Source organism: Pleurodeles waltl, chromosome 5 (assembly GCF_031143425.1).
Source record: "Pleurodeles waltl isolate 20211129_DDA chromosome 5, aPleWal1.hap1.20221129, whole genome shotgun sequence".
NCBI lineage: Eukaryota > Metazoa > Chordata > Amphibia > Caudata > Salamandridae > Pleurodeles > Pleurodeles waltl.
In genome coordinates this window covers 1371823168-1371847854 of record NC_090444.1, presented here as the reverse complement: position 1 = coordinate 1371847854, position 24687 = coordinate 1371823168, and the positions used below count along the sequence as shown (strand labels likewise).

Below are 24687 nucleotides of genomic sequence, written 5' to 3'. Positions count from 1 at the left end.
ACCAATGGGACATCTAAACTCAAATCTTGCCTTTCGTTATTAAAATGTGTCCAAACATCTATGCTCAGTGCTGTGTTACAATTCTACCTCAGGACTGGAGATAGGAATGATGTATTTCGTCTCTTCTTCCATTTATACTACAGTAGTAATATTAAAATATAGAAATCAGAACAACCTTCAGCGTTCTTGAAAACTAAATTCTATCAAGACAAAAGTCAAAAGCAGCACTGAGTCAACCAATCATCATTCCCAGTCCATGAAAATAGAGTGTCTCAAAGCTTAGTCCATCCTTTTTAGGTTTCGCCTGAATACCGCTTGCAAAATCTCTTGTAAAGAAAAAAATAATCTTAAAAGGGGCTTAGAGCCTGCTCATTATTTACTTTTAATTACCATTGGTTGGCTGCCAAGTCACTCTCCTTTTCATGGTCATTTAGCCAGTTAACTGCTCTTAGGGTGGAGATTCGGGTAGGTTTTTTTTTTTTTTTTTTTAGAATTTCTTTATTAACATTTCAAATGACCAACGCCGATGGACATGTTGCGCCAACAGCATTGCTTAGTATGAAAGCTTAACATTCCTACTCATAACGCCCCAGGATACATTCCTCAGGCCCTGACCATGGGCCCCCAGTGTGACACTGAGTTTTTTCCCCACTGGGCAGGTTATAGCAATCATTAAAACAACTGTTATGTGGTACAGTACTGTTCAGTCCATCTCTGATAGTATTGGAGGAACTAAGCATCATAACACCGGAAAACTTCATATCCAACATTGTTGACAACAGCATTGACATATAGACATTAACATGTCCCACGTCTCTAGCTTTCATTCACATGGCAGGTCAAAATATATAATAGAGTAGTAGGAACTGTCTACTGTTCTCTCATTTCTTATAACATGGGAAATGTCTGGCTATTGTTTGTCCCCTCCCTTCCCCTCTCTCAACCCCAGTTTGTTGTTATGCAATCGTCTCGGCCTCCCTCGGTTGACTCCACTAGTGCAGGTGTTGTAGTACTCCAGGATAACAAGTCATCCGCCACCCTCTCGTCCCTCCGAGATCTCCGCATATGTGCATCCTCAGCGCCAGCCACTCCAGCATGTCCCTTCTCTAGTCTTTCCGTGTAGGGGGTTTAGTGCCAAGCCAGCCTATAGCAGTTTCGGGGTAGGGTTACTGTAGGGGTCATAAAAAGGGCGCAAGTCGGGGGTACACTTGGGTAGATGGTGTCTATCCACTCTTTTCACAGGGTGCATGAGGTCCACAGTGCCAAGAAGTTGGGCCCCAGTGAAATATGCTTAACACATCCAAGTGTAACACTGACACAATTTTATTTGAGACAAACTAAATACTCCACCCCTATTTTCTTGGCACTTATGGCAGAGTTCAGCGAGCTACTGAGTCTCATTGTCAACCACACTAAATCTATGCTGTTCCTCATAGGAGGGGTAGTTAGTAGGGCTATGACAGCTCTCCCCCTGGACAGACTTACCCTAGGTAACTGAAAATATTAGGTACTTGGGTATCAGGTTGGCTCACGGTGCATCGCACTCCAGGGACCTCAATACGGGGAGAGTAATGGAGACATTGAAATCATCCATATATATACACACATATTCCAGGGGACCTTATACGAGATCCCCAAGAAGGATAAATTAAAATAAATTAATCGTCGATTTATTATAGGCATCAGGGAGGAAGCGGGTATACCTTTTGACGCTTAAGCGAACCTGGGGTAGAGGGAGACTTGAGTTGCCTTATTTGGAACTATATTACTTTGCAGGACAGCTGCAGCATGCAGTACATTGGTTTACAAGCAACAAGAACTGAGAAACCTGCCTGCTTGGAGGCACTTGTGTAGACCTATCCCTACCTGAGCTCTTCATGATGGGCTCTGGAGTCCCAGCCAGGGTGTCAGCTGTGGCCCAACAGGTGTGCGTGACATGGAAGTAAGTGGTTAGAGGGGTGCTGCGCCAGGCACCATTCGCTTTTGAAATGCCACTATGGGTCCTTAGACCCTTCTGCCAGATAGACAGGTCAATATCTGTGGTTCTATGGCATGAAGCCGGGTGTGAAACCCCTGGAGACTTATATCCAGGTGGCCGGTTTGGTACCTTACCCAACGCCGTGACTTCATTTGATCTAGGTACAGGACAGTTTCTTCCCTATGCTACAATCTCAGGGACAGCCCGGGCGATTAGGCCATCCTTCCCGGGTTCACCCCCGGAATCACAGATCTTCGGAGCCTTGTTGACTTTAGGGGGAGGACACAAAATAGTATCACATCTTTATAGGGCTCTAAGGCAGGACCTGCTGACTGGAGAGCTCCCGGTGCAAAATAAATGACAGTCCCTGTTTGAAATCCGAATGATGCCGAAGGACTGGGTTGCTATTCATGAGGGAGTCAGGATGGCATCATTTAACACCTGTTTTAAACTAACACAATTGAAATTTATACATCAACTGTACTTAACCCCCAGGACCTTGCACACAATATATCCTGTGAGACCCTCTTCTTGTCTTAGGTGCAGTCACTAGCACACAGACTTCATTCATAAAATAAGGAGGTGCTTGAGCGTGGTCGGCTACTGGGACGAGAATCTTGCCGCAGTTGATGGGGCCACTGGGTGGAAGATTCCTAGAGATATTGGGCAATGCCTATTAGGTTGGGTCCCAATTAAAAATAAGAAGAAATCCAGTAGTAAGTTTCTCCTGCTGGGGCTCACCATGTCCAAGTGAAGGTTAGCTATACAGTGGCTGTCCCCGAGGGCTCCAAAGCTTGCTGAGTGGAAGGAGGACATGGCTGAATGGGTAAATGCAGAAGAGTGCCATATGCGAAAGACTCATAGGGATACTAAACTTGCTGATGATTTGAGGGGTTGAGCGGCCAATCTGGATGATTTTCTAGACCCACCAGATACCAGTCCACCATGAACTGAGTGAAAAGTAGAGAAGAGCTCTCATCGGGGCAGGGGGAGAGCAGTGGGACCGCAGAAGTAGGGAGTAGAGACATCCGGAAGGTGTGATCTTAGAAAATCGACATTAATAATTTCTCAGGTACAGTGGAGTAGTCAGGATGCATGCTGTGGGGATGTCGGATCATACTTGTTGCTAAATGTATATTTTATGCATACTTACAGTCATCATGCTGAACTTTGCTTGCATGTTGTTTTGATGAGGTATAAACGCCAATACAAAGCCATACTTAAACTGGGACTAGAGAAAACACAGATAACTCCAGCAAATATGTTAACTTCCAGAGTTACCTTACCATTATTAATATTCCCTGAGATTTAGTGGGCGCACATAGATCTCTGTAGCAGGTGCCTTAACCCCATAAGATATTTTAAAATACAGACTTTGCAACCAGTTAGGCAGAAAAGATTTACTGCTACGTTGCTCCTTGTAACCAATTTCTTTGAAGCAAAGGTTTTAAAAAAAAAAAATGAATAAGTTGAGGCCCAGATTCTGAGTTGGGGTTGCGTCATTTTTTGGCACAATGCAGATGCAAAATCTCCTTTGTTAAATATTGTAATGCAATCAGATGTAATCACGACAGAGCGGCTAAATGTATCTGAAGTCTTAAGATCTAATGTCACTTCTTGTGATGCTACTTCCTGTGATGCCACATGCAATGCCACATGCTGTGATGTCACGGGCCATGATATCTTGCTTACTGCCTAACTTGGTTAGTCCCCCTCACTTCTGTTTTTTGGACTAGTGCCCTGGAAATATATAATATTGCCATGAGTGGTTGTTTTGTCGTTGTTTTGGAAGTAATAACATCTCCCCACCCTCTCTCTCCGTCGCATCACTCTTGCTGCTCTTGGTGAGTGCTCTGAGAGGGGACTGAAAAATAATTTTAAATTGGCCTTCAGCACGGATTTATTTTTCCCTTTCTGTTTTCACTGTTGCTTCTGGTGGTGTTTTCCCTTGAGCCACGCATGCACCACTGGCTTGCTCTGCCCATGGAACTGCAGTGAGGAGCCGCACATGCGCGAGGTTGTATGTAGGAACAACCACTGCCATTACAATGAAAATGCCTTTACAACAAAAGGTTTTTGCACCTATTTTTATTACAACGGATATGGCTTTACCACAAAAACGTAAGTATGTTATAGGTCAAGTATAAACCTCTATTATTTATATATATATATATATATATATATATATATATATATATATATATATATATATATATAAAAAACACTCCACTTGTGGCGTTCCCTTTCGGCACCTGAACGTCAACGGTGCTATTCCTCATACGCACGCCATCGCGTATTATATTACACACTTCTCTTCCGTGGATATAGGAAAAAGGCAGCACTCCACAGCCACAACGAATTCAATCATGTTTATTCACCTACAGGGACGCGTTTCGGCGTTACCGCCTTCATCGACCTGTGAGCCGCCATTTTAGCTCGGTTTTTATACTCCAATTACAATGACCTCAATTAACATATATCATGCGAAAAACTGTTTTAGTCACAAATTTTCACCATACATTTCTATTAAACAGCAATTAAATACAATTGGAAAATATACAATGTAAAAATGCATTAGCTTGTCGAGTGTCAATTCATCAGTGTTTATAAAATGTGTTAAACTGACCCTCGCCTATAATCCATGAATACAACTATCTCTATTCAGTCAATGATCCTTTTCAAATTCATTACCATTATGATTCAATAATAATATGCGTGCTGAATGATGATCTACATGAAATTCATTCCTTTATATACCCTTATTTTCTTAGTGTATATATGTATACATATATAGTGACAAAATATTCTCTTCAATCCTTGTGAGTATGGATCTCTCTAAAATTACTTCATTAATATAAGTGAAAGTGCATCTCCTCACTACTATTCAATCCATTTGGCTCTTTAGTATCAAATGCCAATATGTATTTGGATTCTAATTTCCTTAAATGTTTTTCTCTGTTGATACTAAAGAGCCAAATGGATTGAATAGTAGTGAGGAGATGCACTTTCACTTATATTAATGAAGTAATTTTAGAGAGATCCATACTCACAAGGATTGAAGAGAATATTTTGTCACTATATATGTATACATATATACACTAAGAAAATAAGGGTATATAAAGGAATGAATTTCATGTAGATCATCATTCAGCACGCATATTATTATTGAATCATAATGGTAATGAATTTGAAAAGGATCATTGACTGAATAGAGATAGTTGTATTCATGGATTATAGGCGAGGGTCAGTTTAACACATTTTATAAACACTGATGAATTGACACTCGACAAGCTAATGCATTTTTACATTGTATATTTTCCAATTGTATTTAATTGCTGTTTAATAGAAATGTATGGTGAAAATTTGTGACTAAAACAGTTTTTCGCATGATATATGTTAATTGAGGTCATTGTAATTGGAGTATAAAAACCGAGCTAAAATGGCGGCTCACAGGTCGATGAAGGCGGTAACGCCGAAACGCGTCCCTGTAGGTGAATAAACATGATTGAATTCGTTGTGGCTGTGGAGTGCTGCCTTTTTCCTATATCCACGGAAGAGAAGTGTGTAATATATATATATATATATATATATATATATATATATATATATGTGTTAAGGCATATGCGTGGCAGAAAAATAACAGTTAACTTTAATGTATATATAAAAATCCCTTGCCACCCAAAAATTCCCTTGTCACCCAAAAACCCGTACCCTCCCTAAACCCTAAAAATTCCCTAACCACCCAAAAAACTATACCCACCCTAACCCTAAAATTTCTCCTGCCACCGCAAAACCCATACCCACCTTAAACTCTAGAAATTCCCTTATCACCTGAAGATCGACATCTACCCTAAACCATAAAAATTGTGTGCGTGTATATAATTTAAATATACTATTTAGGGGGGCGTGGCTAATATGGCCGTGGAGTAGGAGTGTTTACTCGGAGCTCCGTCATCGGACCATGAAGAAGACCAGATAGGATGCCCAAAAACACCAACCGGGGGTGAGGCGACACCCCCTGTGTCCCCTGGAGGCCCCCGAGCTTGGTTGGAGGTGGCGGGTCCTACTCCCGGCTGCTGTGACCCCGCTGGGGGTTTGTGGGCTGCCGCTGGTGACACGGCAAGAAGATGGCGGCTGCGGTGTGACAGACGCCCGCTAGCCGTGCAGGAGTGGTGAGTGCTGTGACCCGGAGCAGGGACCCAGCTCAGCTGGGGGCCTAGATACCACTGGGCGGATGTTAGGGCGGTGCGGGGCAGAGACTGGGTCGACTGAAGCGGATGCCGGGGTCCGAGCAGCACCTGGAGGAGAGCGTGGAAGAAGAACCCCGACTGAGAGGACATACATAGGAGGACGACGAGGGGGTCCGCGCTGTGCATGCATGTGTAGCCCCCGGCTGACCCAGCCAACCGGGTGGGCCATGGAACGCCGAAGAACCGGGTAGCAGCGCAGAACAAGTGCGAAGGAGAAAGGGCGGGCAACCGGAGCACGGGGGCCCCTGAAGAGGGGCGGTCTGCTCTGGGTGCAGCGGGCCTGGTTGCTGTGGTGGGAGTGCCAACATGAACACATGGCAGATGCAGGATAAGAACAGGAGCAGGTGAGGAGCCCTGACTGGACTGCCTGCCATGGCTCCACGGAGTGGAGGTGAGCGGGGCCTGCTGACCCGAGGAGCTAGTCCAATCCAGACAGGAGGAAGATGGCAATTCGGGAGCGGTACCCCGGGTGGAGCTGGACGGGAACCAACTGAGGCTGGTGCAGTGAGCCGCCTGTCCTGCTCGCCCTGTGCACTGGGGCCGCTGCTGCATATTTGAAAAAAGCACGTTGCCCTAGGCCGCTCGCCCACTGATCGCAAGCTACCAAAGACATCAGTACAAACGGGACTCCAGGGCAACGAGTGGCCTGAGGCAACAACAGAGAGATGGTGGTCCGGATAGAGCCCTTACGGGACGCAGATTACCAGGAATGGCATCCCAGAGACACAGCAAGAAGAAAGGCTCTCTTGAAGACCTCTTCAATAAAGCCCCTGCCAAAAAAGCGGCGCAGTCTGGGATCCCAGAGACAGAGGGTGGAGAGGCAGCGGGGACGGGATCCTCGGAGGGCGATGGAGCGCCACTGACAAGAACGTTCATGGAACAACTCTTTAGGTCTCTCCGTGAAGATTTCACAATACTGAAGTAGGAAATAGCAGCGGATGTTAAAGAACTTAAGAGAGAGGTGGTCGACCTAGGGCAACGGGTGGATACGCTGGAACAGACACATGACGTGCGAGAGGAGGAACTGGACTGTCACAGGAGAGAACTCCTCACCCTACAAGACAAGAACCAAGAATTGCAGTACCAACTAGAGGACCTAGAGAACAGATCGCCCTAACGTCCAAATAAAAGGAGTACCAGCACAGGCAGTGACAGGGGCCTTGGAGGATTTCATGGTGCGTTCTTTTCGCCACATGGCTCAGCACTGAAAGAACAGAACATTGTGCTTGACAGAACATATAGAGCTGGCCGTCCTGCTCGCACACCGCGCCAGGCTCAGGACATGCTAACATGTCTACATTATTATTAACAGTGAGAGGCTATAATGGCAGCGGTCTGCGACACAGCTTCAATTGAGTTTGAGGGCCATCGGATCGGCTTGTTTCAGGACCTATCGATGCTAACACTGCAGCGGCGTTGAGTGCTCCGGCCTGTGACGGACTTCCTCAGAGAGAAAGGTATTAGATTTAAATGAGGCCATCCCTTTCGATTCCGTTTCACCTGGCAAAATGAAACTCGTAGCATCCGCACACTGGAAGAGGCGCAGAGCCTGGACGGGATGCCACCACACCTTGGAGACCAGGCCCAGCAATCAGCTTCAAAGATATCACCGCTAGGACCAGATGAGGGACGCTCGAAATCACACACCCGACGGCATGAACTGCACAAACCTACATCAGCTGAGAGCCAAAAGGAGAGAGCGGAACTGCTCAGAAGTCTACGCAGCCGAGACAGCGTATCAGAAGTGGATTCAAACCATTGAAATTAACTGGTTTGCTGAGTGGGAACTCCTCTTGCTCATAAGATGAAGCTCATTGGACAACCTCAGCGGGCAGTCCGCAAGACGGTACAGGCAAAGACACTATAACCTGAGCCAACCGGTTGGTGGATCTCCGACCCATGGGAATAGTGGTCGAACTCCCGACGGACTGATGATCAGGCACGAACCCCCGAACTTGTTATTGACTGTTCCCAGGCGGGGATCGCTGTTAATACTTTATCTCAGGTTGAATGTTCATTTTTTTCTATCTTCCCACATTGACCTAGAGGGAGCGGCACCTTCTTTCCTCATCATTCCTCGGCACGTGCGTAGGGACACTTTCATACTGCGCCGGTCATACAACATACAGCGCAGCAACATTTGTCTACCTCCCCAATGATAACCGTACTTAGTCTTAACGTAAGAGGCCTTAACGCCCCAGTGAAGAGACAAGCCCTCCTGCTGCAGCTTAGAGACTTGAAGAGTGATATATGTCTAATACAGGAAACTCACTTACTTCGTCCAGACTGGAAAAGAATGAGGACACACTGGTTTGACCGTCAGTTCCACTCATCGGGTACTGGGCGGGAGTGGCAATCCTGATGGCCACAAATATCCTGGGGAAGGTGATCTGGTGCAGGGTGAGATTCCTGGGAGGCTCCTCTCTCCACAAACTGATATGCAGGGGCACAGGCTGACGATAGCCAACATTTATGGGCCAAATGAGCACCAAGAATGCTTCCTAAAAGATGCATTGGGGAGGGTCCTAGCGGAGTCGGACGAAGATATTGTAGTGGCCGGAGACTTTAATATAGTCCCACATTCCCACTTGGATAGGTCCCTCCAGCGATACGGACAGACAGGAGCCTTCTCAAGGGGTTTACAGGAATGGCTTGTAGGGGCAGGACTGACTGGCATCTGGCGCCGACACCATCCAGCGGACAGAGCATACTCCTTCTCGGCTGCTCATCAGACATATGCCTGTATAGACCTTTTCCTCACCTCCTGACGTATTACCGCCCTGTCCACCACTTCTGAAATTGGAGTGGCCTCAATCTCAGATCAATACCTGCTCATGCTCTCCCTTGCTCTACCCGCCTGCACACCAAGTAGACAACGCTGGCGTCTTCACATAAGACTTAACGTACGGGGATATATTGGCAGAAATTAAGGACACAATAAGCCATTTTCTAATTATAAGCAATACCCCCATGACCAATATCAGGACATTTTGGGAAACCTTTAAAGCAGTCATTAGAGGTCAGTTCATAGCAATAGTAGCGAGACTGAATGCCGCACACCGTAATAAGCGTCAACAATTGGAAGATGACATAAAGACCCTGGAGGTAGCGCAGGGCTGGGTCCTTGGCCGCGAGGAGGCAACTCACCACACTTCGGAAACAGTGCCAGGCTTTAGATGAGGATAAGGCAGAATACACCCTACTCCGAACTAAACAAAAGTTCTATGCTAGGGGAAACAGGGTGGGCCGCCTGCTGTCCCACAGACTCCGCACACAGGCCACGGAGCGGCGGGTGGCAGAGCTAAGGTTACCCAATGGTACACTGACATGCCTAGGAGAGCTGGTCCGTCACCAGTATGAGCTGTTCTACTTGGACTTATTTTCTATGGAGGAGTTCGACCAAAAAGCTATGGAGGACTATCTGGACTCCGCTCCTCTGTCCCGAATCCCGCCAGTAGATAGTGCCACCCTGGAGAGAGAGAGAGATTACACCCACAGAAGTCCTTGCGAGCATACGCTGGCTGCAGCCGGGTAAAGCTCCAGGCACGGATGGTTTTGGAGCAGAGTTTTATAAATCTTTTGGTACTCAGCTAGCCCCTGTGCTGCGCAGGCTGTACAACGCGCTGGGCTCATCCCACCCCCTTCCGCCCACAATGCAACTGGGTATAGTGACAGTCATCTCCAAACCGGTGAAAGACCCACAGCTATGCTCCTCCTACCAGCCCATCACATTACTAAACATGGACGCTAAGATTTACACGGGTATTCTAGCACATAGGCTGAACCCGTACATGCAGGATCTGGTATACCCGGACCAAACCGGGTTCATCCCTGAACGGTCCTGTAGCGATAACACTAAGAGACTATGCCACTTGCTGGACAAGGTTCACCGCTCTAAAATTTCTGCTCTCCTTCTTTCCATTGACGCAGAAAAGGCCTTCGACCGAGTACACTGGCAGTACCTTCACGTGGTTTTAAGGAAACGCGGACTAGGCCCTAGATTCCGTGAGTTGATCCGATGCAATTATGATACACCTAGAGCCATGGTCGCCGTGATTGGAGGACTATCCCAGCAATTTCCTATCCTAAGAGGCACTCAACAAGGCTGCCCCCTCTCGCATCTATTATTTGCCTTATATATGGAGCCCTTTGTTGAGCTTATACGGCAGCACCAGGACATTTTTGGCGTGCCAATGGGCGGTAGATCACTTAAGTTGGCTCTTTACGCAGACGATATGCTCCTTCACCTGACCCATGCTCAGATGTCTCTCCCCGGGGTCATGGCACCCCTAGAGGCTAATCTTTCCTCCTCGTGGGCCGCACAAGGGATTACATACTTGGGCCTGCAGATACGTCCCACCATAGAGGCAACAGTAGAATGTAACTACAATAGGATACTAAACACGACACGCTCAGACTTAGCAAAGTGGCTAGGCTGCCTAGCCGCGGTGAAGATGACACTTCTGCCTAAGATACTCTACCTTATGCAGACCATGCCATTGCAACGCCCCCTAACCTACTAGACAAAATGCAAGCGCTTATCTGGGAATACATTTGGAGCAGTAGGAGGGCTAGAATGTCCAAGGCTCAGGCATATCTTCCGAAGACCGAGGAAGGGCTGGGAGTCCCACACCTATTGAGCTACTATTATGCTGCACAGCTGCACTACATGGTTGAATGGGGCCGACCCCTGACAGAGAAACACTGGTGTTTTATCGACCAGGCAGTGGCAGGGGTCCACATTTGGAAGGTACCATGGCTGCCTAAGAAACACAGACCACCGGGGGTATAGGTCTTGCCTATTTTTGAGGGCCATGATGGGAGCATGGGACCAAGTGCAGGTTCCGAAAGGGCTATCCACACCGGTCTCCCCACAGACAACGATCATTGGCAACTCAGATTTCCCCCAGCACTTAGTGACACTGCCTTTTCACCTTGGCAGGAAGTGAACTGCAAGAGGATAGGTGACCTCTTTGACGAGGATGGAGTCATGGACTTCCACAGTCTCCAAGTAGGGTACTGCCTTCCGACATGCGGATACATGGCCGTTCATCACTGGGTGACCTCGCCTGTGGTACGACTGCATGCGGGTCAACCCCTTACGCGATTTGAGCGATGGTTACTGACTAGAGACACGGAGAAGCAGCTCCAGTCTGTCATTTACACTTTACTGCTTGCGCCGACCGCACTCTCTGCAACACCAGCAAGGCATAGATGGGAGAGAGAATGCAAGCACACATTCACAGATAGGGAATGGTGAGACGTCCTTCATCGGGCATGTGTCACAGCGCACACCACAAACACCAAAGAAATGTTTTTGAAAATAGCCCATTATATGTACTATACACATGCACGGGTAGCCAAGTGTAGGGTACATGGCGACAGCTGATGCTGGAATCGGTACGGACAGGAAGGTACACACATATTGTGGCACTGCCCGAAGATCGCCTCTTTTTGGCATTCCATCCTCCAAGCGCTAGATGACATATATGACACTACCATACCGCGGTGCCCAAGCTACGTGCTACCAGGCCTTCCCAACCCTCAGACATATCCACTTTGTACACCCAAGGGTAGGGCTATTACTTTGGCTCTGGGGGCTGCTAAACAACTGCTACTCTCACAATGGTGCTCTGAGACCATTCCCACTCACACTGACTGGCTGCATAAGTTATGGGCCCTTATGGGTATGGAAAAATTGGCAGCAGTAGGGACTGGCTCACTACCCCTCTTTGATAAAACTTAGGGCCCATGTTTCCAGTATCTGTCGGACGAATTCAGGGAATTAATGTGCCCATCATATCTACACATCCTTCAACTGAAGAGTATCGGCCAGACTCCATCTTGATCAGACTGACTGATATGCTCCCAACGGGGATTCTCAACTGCAACATAAGTCTTTACCCTCCCCTCCCCCATGTCACCTGTTTCCCCACTGGCTGATGGTTGTAGGTGGTAGAAGATGTACTGTTCTCACCTTTATAAAATCAATAAAAGAGATCTTAAACCTAAAACTATATTATTTAAATATACATAAATTATACACACACACACACATTTTTTAATGATTTCTACTTACCTGCAAAATACTTACATTTACCATCTGTGGTAAAGGCATATCCGTTGTAAAAAAAAAAATAAATAAAAAATTTAAAAAAATCTTTGTAAAAGACTTTCGTAGTAAAGGCTTGTTTGTGGTAGAGCCTTTGTTGTAAGGCCATCTTGTTTAGCCTTTGTCGAATATTTGTCAACATTTCTGGGGAGTATATTTCAGAGGCCTTCTTTGACTCCTTTATTAAGAAAGCAATGATAAAGGCCTTGCAACCCCATAGAAAGCAGCTCTTGCTCTAGGCAGCAGAACAACCTCAACCCTTCCCTCTGGAGATACATCTGTTACCTGCGATCTATGACCACTGGTGCAATTCGTCACCAAAGTCAAGAAAAGCAAAAAGGAAGAGAGACAATGACGTCCAGAATGTCATAATGGATATGAATGATTCCAATCTTATGGTAGCCACTGTGCTCCACATTGCTTGTCCTTTTAAATCAGCTGTCAGTCCCAGATTTTTTAATTCAAATTTCTGTCTTTTCTTCGGCACCATGAGGTTTCATGAGACTCCCCAGACCAGTGGCTGTGTATCTTAGGACCTGGGGCTTCAACACAGACTTTCTACTTCAACAATCTTCTCTTTATGGGTCAGCATTCAGACTAGGTGAAGTCTCACCTATTGACCAAAGAGAAATTGAATTGATGTCTTCTCAGATGAAGAACTTAACGGGCTTTGTGACAGACTTAGTGGCAGCATGTCTCCAGCTCACTCAGCAGAAAGCAGAGAATATCAGGATAGATTTAAAGAAGTTGCTCCTCAAGAAAAGTACTTTTCTGACGGGTATCTCTAACCACAGACTCCTTATTTTAAGAATATCACAGACTAGGTCAGGAAGATTTTAACAGGATTGCTTCTCCACACCAGTAAGTGGTGTCGTGTGGCTCTGCACTGGCTTCATGCTGCCCCAGAAGTGACTAACAGATGGGAATGTAAATGCCACCCCTGCACACTGACGTCAATTCCTTTACTTCGTATGCAGATCCAGAGCATGCACCCAACGTTATCTTCTTCATTGACTAGCTTTTTCTCCAAATTCTTTTTCCCATTGTGCAAGGCTAATAACAACCTAAAACTACAGACTGAAGCCTTGTAGATTCTGCTGCACAGATACCAAGAGATCTGCTTCTGGTGTTTTGGTTTTGATAATGATTCCATGTCCTTATGAGTTCGCCCTTGTGTACCCGGAGGCAATCAAGAACAGCAAAACAAAGCTGGATATCACTGATCATCGCAAAAAGTCATGACGTCCCACTCAAAGTCGAGGGTGTGAACCCTTTCCCACCTCGAAGATGTTCCAGCGACAAGTTGTTGTCAAGGTGCAAGTCTTCTGGTAAGCCACAGTCCAAGAAGGAAAATAAAAACAGACCAAGCGGGTCCTCTAGTCCTACCAGTCTCAACTGGAAAAGTTTTGAGAAAGTCAGGGTGCCTTACGGGGACAATCTAGGTCCCCTGCCAAAGAGCCAATCCACAACTGTTCCAAATCCACACAGAGTTTCAGGTCTATTAGCAATTTCACAAGAGACTGAGGCCCTCAAAGAGTCCATGTTGCAAATTTTCAACACCTGTCTGGCTCCCTCTGGCACACCTTCATAAGCCAAGGGCTCAAGGCCGCCTCCAGTAATGGTATTGCCAGCAGGTCCGCCCTCTGCACTTTCCGAAGCCATTACAGATTTATCCTCCATTGTGAGAGCAGAATCCCAATCTGGCATTAATATCCATGCCAGTCCCTGTAACTTTGATGAATCCTTCCCTATTGTGCAATCTGACTCAAATTAATCTCCACCTCCAAAGATTGACGCATCCGCCCCTGGTCCTTTCTGATTCAGACAGAACAATGCCTCAATCTTAGGGCCGCAACGCAGTAGTACACCAACTTTTTGGTTCAGATTGTGACCAGAGACAACCAGCTTTTGGGGAGGACCATGGTGATGAAGAGAAGTAGTTTCCCCAACATTAGGAGGATGACAATTTATATCTAGATTTACAAGTGGGTTACACACTTCTCCAGACACTGGGTTCTGTTCTCCCTCTGAAACACCGACAGAAAAGAGTACATTCTTCGCTGTGGTGGTGAAATGCGTGGCTGAGAGGTTTTTGACACAGCACCTTACACGAGAGAGCTTCCCCATAACCCCTCATAACAGTTGAAATGCCTGGAGACCTTTGGCAAGCAGATGTTTTCCTGGGTTAACCTTGTCTTCTAGTCAGTCAAAGCCAGCTGCTTCCTGGTAAGATACACCCATGCTTTATGGGACATGGTTAGCCAGATCTTGCTGACCGTCCCTGAGGAATTTCAGGGCAATTTGGCTCAAACCATCCAGGATGGTCAAAACCACAAAGCACATTATCCGCTCTGGGTTGGACACTGAGCAGGGCAGTTGGTACTCGATTTGTGCTTTGGTGGCATGTCTGGATACAGTTCATGGGCTTCTCTGGAGACGTTCAAGCCTCTATAACGAACATGCCATTTGATGGAGCTCACCTGTTTGGTGGGAAAGCTGATTACGCGTTGGAGTGCTTTAAAGAAAGCGGGGCACAGTGCATTTCAAAGGTCTTTTACAACTGCAAGACAGTACCCTCACCAGTTTCACCCATTGGAAGGCTACTCAAGAGGATTGGCTTACCACCCAGGCATAGGCAACAAGCACACCAGTCATACTGGGATTAGGGAGCAGGCAGACAAAACCCTGAATAGCAAGGGCAGATAACTTCCCAATCCCCAACCCTCCGGCATACTCCTCCAAGCCGCTTTAGATTGCCCTTCATGACACACTACCATCATTTGGGAGGCAGGATCAGATACTTTCTCCATGGGTGGCAAAAACATAACATCCAACTGATGGGTGCTCCAGATCTGTCAGTGAGGCAATGTCCTGCCTTTCCTTTTCAACCCACTGCACCTCCCGCCCACTTTTGAACATGCCTTAGAGGAGCAATTTGTCCATCTTGCTTCAAGAAAAGGAGACTCTTTTGGTCAAAGAAGCCATAGAGAATGTTTGGGCTGAGGAAATAGGGACTTGCTGTTACTCCCATTATTTCCTCCTGTGAAGAAAGATGGAGACTTTTGACCCATTTGAAATCCCTACCCTCTAACTTCCTTCTTGCAGAAGGACAAATTCAACCTGCTCACATTAGCCCAGGTTCAGTCATGTCTGCCCTGGAGTCAGGCTACTCATATGGTGGCTTTGGAACTGCAGGACGAACAAGTTACGTGCCTTCAGTTACGCCTTATCTGGTAGAGACTATATAGCCGCAGATTCCTGATCTTAGAATATTCCCCAGGTGTTAAGACTGGGAAATATTCTACAGTAAGGAATCTGCAGCTATAAGTCTCCATCAGATGATTACGTTCATGCACCCATCCTGCAATTGCACAGAATCTACTTGTGGATGAAGGTGGGCTCGCAATATTTTCACTTTGCTGTGCTCCCCTTAGGCCCCCACCTGTGCCCCTTGGATGTTCCTGAAAATTATTGCAGTGATCGCAGCATATCTTTGGAGACCAGGGATACCAGTTTTTTCCTACAGCCATAACTGGCTGTTGAAGGCAGGCCTACCACAGTAATTCGTAGAAAACCTCCAGATGGCAGTGAACCTCACAAAATCATTGGAGTTCATAGTCAACATGCCGAAGTCACACTTGACGCTTTTAAAGATTTGTGCCTTCACTCCATCACAGTCAGTGCAGGGCATTTGGGCTATTATCCTGATGTTTCAGCCTTGTCCCTGTATTTCAGGCAGAGCTTCTCCCGCAATTCTGGGCCTCTTGACATCCTGCTTGTCGACTATGCAAGGTGGCATAAGTGAGTTCTGAAGTAGAGCCTAACGTGTCAATGGGCCCAGCACCAGGAGAACTGTAAGAAAGTAGCCTCTTTCTTGGCATAGTTACCCCCATTTTTCTGCCTGTTTTCAGTGAGTTTGACTGAGTTCACTGGGATCCTGCTAACCAGGACCCCAGTGATTATGCGCTCTCCCTTAAAACTTGGTAACTGTACCTTTTCCCCCTATATTTAGTATACTGGTCCCCCCATGTAAGTCCCTAGTACCCAGGTAACTGGGGTAATGCAGCATGCATTATGACAGCCATGGGGAGCCCATGCAAAGTGTTCTGCAGGCCTGCGTGAAAGGGTGCATGCACCCTCTTTCATCAAAATATGACTGCAAGTCATCCCTATGGCAGGCCGTCCTAGCGCAGAGGGGAGGGTGCAGGTATTTGTGCGTGAGGGCACCCCTTCACTATCAGAGGTGCCCCCACGAACTCCAGCTCCATTTTCCTGGACTTCGTGAGTGCGGGGACGCCATTTTACGCATGTACTGGACATAGGTCACTACCTAACCTATCTTCAACTACTTTGAAGTGCCTTCTCCCCTGTCATGTCCTTTGTCAAAGGGCAGCCTGCCAAAGCAGGAGCAGCTCCAATTTTTATTGACCCACAATACAGGCCAAGGGAGTAACCGGTCAGCCTCCATTGAAATATGCCTTTCCAAGGCTTAAGCCTTTCCCTGTATCATGAGTCCATGGTCCTTCAGTACCACTTTATCAGGTTCACCATCTCGCTTTACGTGACCTCTCAGTCTACTAAGACTACATTAACCATAAGACTGGCCTCAGTCATGGCCCATACGTATGATTCGTGTTCACCCATAACAAAACATCAGATATCCACGCATCAGAGGCACTGAGCAGGAGTGCACGTCCATGCAGCTGACTTTTCCGTCCCACTACTCCTACAGGACGTAATGATCGAAATGCATTTCCCAACTGATTTGGCTGTCAAGGCAGTAGTGTTTTTTAACAGGTGCACTGACACCCAAATCTCAGCTTGGGAGATGTCAGTACAAGCACTCAGTGTGCAATGCAGTGGTAGCAGCCTTGGCCCTGGTGAAATGGGCCCTCAACCCCTCACAGAGCTTCTTCTTGGGCAGTGTATAGCAGAGCTTGATGCAGAGGACTATCCACTGCAACACAGTCCTTTCTTTGCCCTAGAAACCTCTACAAAGAGCTGATCGTCCACCAGATGCGTTTGAAGTAGAAACCCAAATCTCTTTTTAGAATCTACCCAATGAAGTCTCTCCTCTTTCGAGGAGTAAGGAAGAACAAAGAAAGTTGGAAGAGTGATAGAATGTCCAACCTGAGAAGTTGTAACAGCTTTAGGGAAAAAGGCCGCTTTGGTCTGCAATACGAATACATCTGTAAAAACAGTGGTATAAGAGCATGGAAGTTCACTCATTTGATGAGTCATGCTCTCCCAGACTACAAAAACAGTTTTCACAGTCAGGAGACTTAATGGGCAGCTTTGCATGGGTTCAAATGGAGAACAAAATTAAGATTCCATTGTGGCATCACAAAGGGTTTTGGAGAAAATAAACGATCGAGCCATTTCAAAATTCTTTTCACAATGCATGTTTGAATAGACTGTTGGTCTGGTTAATATAAAAAGGCCTGACAGTCCAGGGGTAGAACAAGCAATAGGACATCCAACAGTTTGGCCTGCAGTGGAGGATCAGTGTTGCAGGTGCCACACCAGCCTACTTGTCCCAGCACCCTGCATAGGCATACTTAGTAGAAAAATGCCTGGCAGCCAGGATGACACCCAAAACCTCTGGAGGAAAATTGAATGCCAATGAATGCCACCATTTAACATCCTTGGAAAATGGTGCAGATTGTGTAGGTTTGAGTGCAGGAGTCTGCCCTGCTGCTGTGACAAGTGGTCCTCCTGAAGCAGTAGTCTGATCGGAGGACAGATGCTCATGCCCAGACGTTCCAGGTAGTACATTCTCCATGCCCAATCTGAAGCCACAAGGATACATTTTTGGCCTGGTGATTCCTGAACTTCCTCCGAACTGGGGCAGGAGAGGTAGCGGCGGGAAGGAGCATAGGAATCCCATGCTCCACTCTATCCATAATGTGTCTCCAAGAGATTTGGAAACTCCAGCGTGCAAAAGTATTGACATTGTATTCTCTCTGGTGACTTAAAGATCTAACTAAGGTTCTCCCCATTGCTGGAAGATGCCTGATGCCACCTCAGAGTGCAACCAACATTCGTGAGACGCTGCCGGATGAACTCATGTTCCCTGGTATTTAAAGATCCCACCAGTTGGTTCATGCCTAAGGAAATACCCTGGTGTTCTAGCCAGCTGCACAGGCAACATGCCTCTTGGCACAGGACCGAGAACCACATCCCTCCATGCTTATTGCAGTACCACATGGCAATGGTGTTGTACATGAGCACCTGAACCTGTCTCCCTTTGATGGACGGACTTAAGGTCTTTAGCTCCAGGTGAATGGACCACAACTCTAAGAGATAGAGTAGAGGCTGTCTTTACTGGAGACCAGAGTCTTATGATCTCCGCCTCCCCAAAATGACCTACCCATCCCAGCAGTGACGTATCTGTCATCACCGTCTTTTCTGGGTGGGTCAGGGAGCAGGGTCTGCTATTTGTCAAACTGCAGTTGATCTACCACTACACTTCCCTTGCAGTCTCCTCTGAAACCTGGATGGAATCAGATAGGTTCTTGTAAGAAGCTGGCCTGGTGTGTGGTGGGTACCTAAGGTACTTAAACCTTATAAAAGGTCCAGGTATCCCCTATTAGTGAAGTGTAGGCAGTGTCTAGAAGCCAGGCTCTCTAGAGGCAGCAGTGGATGAACAGCCAAGGCTTATCTAGGAGACATGCAAAGCTCATGCAAAGCCACTTTAGTCACACAGCACTTCCACACACGAAAGAAAACCCTCAGTTGTACAAAAATAAAGTTACCTTATGTTTGGTCACACAATACCAAAAAGTACTAGAATAGCAACCCTCCAATAGGAGGTAATTAATACACTATGTATATACACTAGTAAACAGTAATAGGCAAAGAAAAGGTCAGAAAACAGTGCAGTTGCAAAGAACCAATAGTGACCCTAGGGGGAGCCCAAACCATATACTAAAAAATGGAATGCGAATACAGGACCACACCCTAGGTAAGTGGAATGTGTAGAGGGGAACTGGGAGTACTAGAAAACCACAGAGGAAGGTAACATAGTACACACCAGCAACCAGGAAAGCAGGACTTAGGGCCATATGTACAAACACATTTTCCCATTGACACAGAATGGGAAAAACTCTTTGCTACATCTGGCCCTAAATCACTGGAATTTCACCATACAACCCAAAAGGAAAGACAAGAAGACACCCAGACAAGACTGCAAAAAACAGTGGTGGATTCCTGGAGAGGAAGGCCTGTGGAGGGAGGGGACTAAGTCCAAATGTCACAATGGAGTCCAGGAGGATTAGGAGCTACTACCCACCCAGCTATACTTGCAGGAGTTGGTCGACGGTGATGAAAAGAAGGTCAGCACTGCAGCCCTGGAGCTGGAGAAGAGTTCCAGAGGGATGCAGAAGATGTCCCACGCTGTAAGGAAGATTCCACCAACAATCCTTGGCAAAGGCAAATACCACGGTTGACGGAAAGTGGTCCTGCCGGGGACCAGCAAGGCACAGGAGCAAAGGCAGCCCCCACAGGAGTCTGTCAGCACGAGGACACAGAAGTCGCAGAAGGAGCCCACGCAGCTCACAGAAAAAGGGTCCCATGCCACAGGAGAATCACGCAAAGAGCTGTGCGTCGCAGGAAGGAGTGCTTTGGGGCTGGAGCTACAAACAGCCTGAAGATCACTTGGAGGAGATGCAAACAAGCCTTGGTAGCTGCAAGAGACTTGGTGCATGGGGGTACTGTCCTGCGTGGGAAGGCAAGGGCTTACCTCTACCACAGCTGGCAGAGAGGACCAAGAGGACTACTCCAGACCATCACCTGTGATGCAGGATCCATGCAGCTCAGGATGCGAGGAGATCCTCGTTGTTACTGTAGGTACCTGCGGATGCAGGGGAGTGACTCCTTCACTCCAAGGGAGATTCCTTCTTCCTTCTCATTCAGACTGAAGACTTGCCACGCTCAGAGGATGCACAGCCAGGGAAATGTTGCAGAAGCTGGAAGGAGCTGTGGAAACAATGTTGCAAGCACTGTCTTCTTCGTGGATGCAGATTGTCGGTTCCTGGAGTGTCCAATCGCGGTCCCAGTGGCTAGAAGTCGAATTGGAGGTTGCAGAGGAGTCCTGCTGGAATCTTGCAAGCCGAATCTGAAGACCCACCCAAGAGAAAGTCCCTAAATAGCCCTGAAAGGAGGATTGGTCACCCAGCCAGAGGACCACCTATCAGGAGGGCGCTCTGATGTCACCTGCCTGGCCACTCAGATGCTCCCAGAGATCCTTGCCAACCTTGGATTCAAGATGGCAGAACCCAGGAACCCTCTAGAGGAGCTCTGGGCATCACCCCCTAGGGTGGTGATGGACAGGGGAGTGTTTTCCCTTTCCATTGTCCAGTTTCGTGACAGAGCAGGGACTGGGGCGCCAGAGCAGGGACTGGTTTATGAACAGAGGGCACCAAATGTGCCCTTTAAAGCATACCAGTGGCTTGGGGAGGCTACCCCTCCCAAGCCAGTCACACCTATTTCCAAAGGAAGAGGGTGTTACCTCCCTCTCCCAAAGGAAATAATATGTTCTCCCTTCCTGAGCTTGATCAGATCAAGCAGCAAGAGGGCAGAAACCTGTCTGAGGGGTGGCAGGAGCTTGGGTTGCCTGGAAAACCCTAGAAGACTGGTGGTAGGAATGCTGTGGGTCCTCTAAGGAGCCCCCAGAGTGCATGGAATCATACTTCCAATACTTGCAGCAGTACTGGGGTATGATTCTGACATGTTTGATGCCAAACATGCCTAGGTTTGGAGCATGCTCGTACCCCCATAGTTCAAGGCATTGGAGGAGTTCTTTCCCCTTAAGGTAGCATGCCTCATCTTCACGACAGTTCCATCTTATGTGCAATCGTTCCCCCTTGTTTATTAACTTAGATAAGCTGTCCCGTCCTTTCCAGCTGCAAATTTACTAATAAACTTTTGGGAACTACCTCCAAGATGGCGGCTGCCTGTAGACCTGCGTATTTAAAAAGGTACAGTATGGCACTCTGCATAATGGTCCTACCGTAGAGTTGAGAGTTCCTCCTTAAGGGACAGGGTCTTCCCACATTTGAGATATGGATGCCTTGTTTTACTCAAATGGTGACTAACAGGATGCTACCAACTGGCTAGACCCCTTAGGACCATGAATCAAACAAGGTAATGATCTCCAGCCGACTGCTTGTCGCCCCTTTCTTCTTCTCTTTCCACTTTGCAATTGACGTATACTTTATCCTTGCAACTCCTTCGTTATACTATCTGGCTACCTCCTTCTCTGAGACCGGACTTTTAACTGATTATCAGGTGATGCACTTACCTTCTTATTGACTTCCTTCATGGGCCACTGATTACTCTCTGTGCCTGATTACTTATTTCTCTGTATCCAAGACATTTGACTGGCCATGTTTAATTGTGATACTTTGAGAACCGCTCTCTCATACATTGGTAAGAGGCCGTCTGATTCACTCGGCCTTGACCACCGTCTTTTTACCACTCCAGGTGTTTATGCATGACCCAACGCTATACTCATGCCTGTCGGGCACCCAGGCTCTCCCATAAAGTGGTTTATTTCTTGACCGTATTTCACCCCTCACCAAAACCAGTACGCTCACCATTACATCATTTGGTGACCTTGTGTGCCCTCACAATTTTATACTTTTACTGTAGAGACTAGGCTTTTTTTTATTTCAGGAGCTCCACGGGCATGTTGAGATAGGATGGGCTGTTTAACTATGGCAATGTGGGTCTCTCTATCCACCACATTATAGAGGAATATTTCCGACCCTTTCACACCTCTTAATAAAATGGTCTTGCCTGTTTTTTTTCAACCTATCAGAGATTAGGGTACACCCCTTTTTTCATTTCAGAAGGGCACAAGAGGTGCATAAAAACACTCCTTTGTCCCTCCCCCCTTGAATTATTTTACACCATTGGTCAATGTGATGCATCTTTCTCCCTTCTTTCTTTCATTTCTCTAACTGTTTCCCCGCTTTTTCTCCCTTCCTTGTGTGCTCCATTAAGCCTGAACAACATTACATCTACCGTCATTACTATTCTACATTTCCACCTACCTTTGGATGATATAAGTATTTGTTGTAATTCATTTGGAATATAATTATCATTAATATGTGTTTATTTGGTGCTCTACTCATACGATACGTAATGCTATGGCTAAATAATGTCTTTCAATGCTTGCCCGTATGCTTGTTCCATGAATATATATTGTTTTATACCATTTGTGCATTGGATACTCTTGCTGCCTTCTGATGCTTGGTGTGACACCTTGGTACAATTGGCATGACCTACTTCTGTGATTTTACTTTTGCTTACATGTTTGGTTTGATTTTAGTTTATGTTGCTCATAATTTTGTTTTGCTTTTCGTTGTATTCTTACATGAACTTCTTGCTCTTCAACTTCAATGATACCATGGGTTTGGGATTATTATTGCATCATTTGCTCAATGTCCACTTCATGTTGTGATTGGCATGTTGTTTTGTTTGGTCAGCCTTGAGAAAGTCCCAGACCTGCGTGCCACACGAGGGGTGAAACACATGTCAGCTGTTCAGTTGCTTCCATTTTTCCACAATTACACTTTGGTAAGAATAAATATTTGCTTATACTACAAAGGTGTTATCCAAGTCGAATTGAATGAGAACATGATTTGACTAATCAGCTTTTTCCCCTAGCTTCTGATGGACTTTATTTCAAAGGGTTAGAGGTTTCCGATAGCTGAACTCTTAGATTATACCCAATTAACCAGAAGGGCGAGCCCTAGGACCTCTTTCACCCCTGGGTTCTAGCCCAGCATTAATTTAACATCCTGTCATTCAGGGCAAATTACTTAATCTCCTCGTGTCTAAAGAAAAAATAAATAATCTGACCTTTTATAATGCTCCCGTAAAGCTCTAAAGCGCTCAAATGCCCTTGGGCTGAGTGTTCCCCCATACAAAAGCCCCCCAAAAAGGTACCAAGAGCCTTTTCATGATTGGAGTGATAATCAGACACAGAGGGGTATAGGTGGAAGAGACAAAGGCGATAGCGTGCAATTTAGGGCGGAAGCTATCATTAGTGCAGCAATTGCACTTGGGCTCATGCGTGCCATAGGCTCGCAACACCCCAATTATGGGGAGCAGAGTTTTTTTGGGTCAATTTCTGTTTGTCTTTAAAAAATTTGCTCTGTTATAAGTCTCACATTTATTGTGGATGATAAGCTACAGAAATATTCTCCTTGAAATTATATTATAAGCTCGCCCCTATTGCTCCCCCAGTCCTTGCCATAAAGTTTTAGAGGGGGCCCTAAATTCAAAACATTTTGCTTCTGGGTGCTCGGACCAAAAAAGTTTTAAGACATCTGACATGCATTCTTTCACATGTGTCAGGCATGACAAAGAAATGGATCCCTAGTTCTGAGTACTAAACAGATCTTTACTGCTGAGAGGCTATAGGGAAGCTCCCAACGGAGAAAAGAGCATGTGCTTTTGGGACGATAATGCTGATGCTTCCATTGCTAAACACCTCAGATCCATGGGTTTGATGGGGCAGTAGCCATCTTCACTGAGAAAGTAGGAACACTTCAGGTGCCCCTGATATTAGAGCATAATAAAAGATGTCTAGCAAAACCAAATAACAAAATAGATGACATCCATTTGGTTTGAACGATTCTGTCACTGGAGAAAAACAACAGGGTAGGGCAGAAAATATCCAAAGGTAAAGCTGAGGAGTTCCAATGCGTTTTGTGGGTAGAGGGAAGATAGAGAAATTCTGTGTGCTGGGGGCCATCTCCTGAGGAGGTCAGATCTGGGAATAATACCACTGATGTGTTCCATCCAGAGAGGCTGTAATGAGGAAAGTAGTTGTGGGTTTGAAAGGGTGAAGGGTACTGGCCAACATTTTTTTTTTTTATGGTTTTAAAAAGAAAAAGGTCTCAAGTCCAGAGGGCATTTTCGGATCTCTATGGGGACAGACTTGGTAATACTTTACCCCTAAGGGTTTCAAAAGAGAAATGAACTGCATAGACTGTAGAGCGGGAGACACGACTAGCCCAAAAATGGTTCCCACTTTAGTTTCTTAATATGTCATGTCAAAATCCATGGTTGGTCGGATCTGATTTCCTAGTTAAGCTCACATACAGATGAGTGAAGGCTCAAGGAAGTCATGTTGTTTGCCAAGAGGGGCAGATGAGGAGGTGGGAGAAAATACCCTCATCCAGTTTTAAATGCAAGTGGTGCTGATATTGGGGTGGTAGTATCTGCATTCCTGAGGTAGGAAGCATCTCTGTAATTACTTTACTGTTTTGTCTATGAAATATATTCCTGGCAACTAGTGGAGGTTTTAAGTATTCCTGGGAGCTGACTGGTTCTAA

The 24687-nt window shown here is 46.4% G+C and overlaps 1 protein-coding gene across 5 annotated transcripts in view; it reads right to left on the bottom strand.

Annotated features, from left to right (window-relative positions):
• LCA5 (lebercilin LCA5) overlaps nt 1-24687 on the bottom strand; it is a 193402-nt gene that overhangs the window by 4386 nt on the left and 164329 nt on the right. The gene's annotated exons all lie outside the window — the stretch shown is intronic.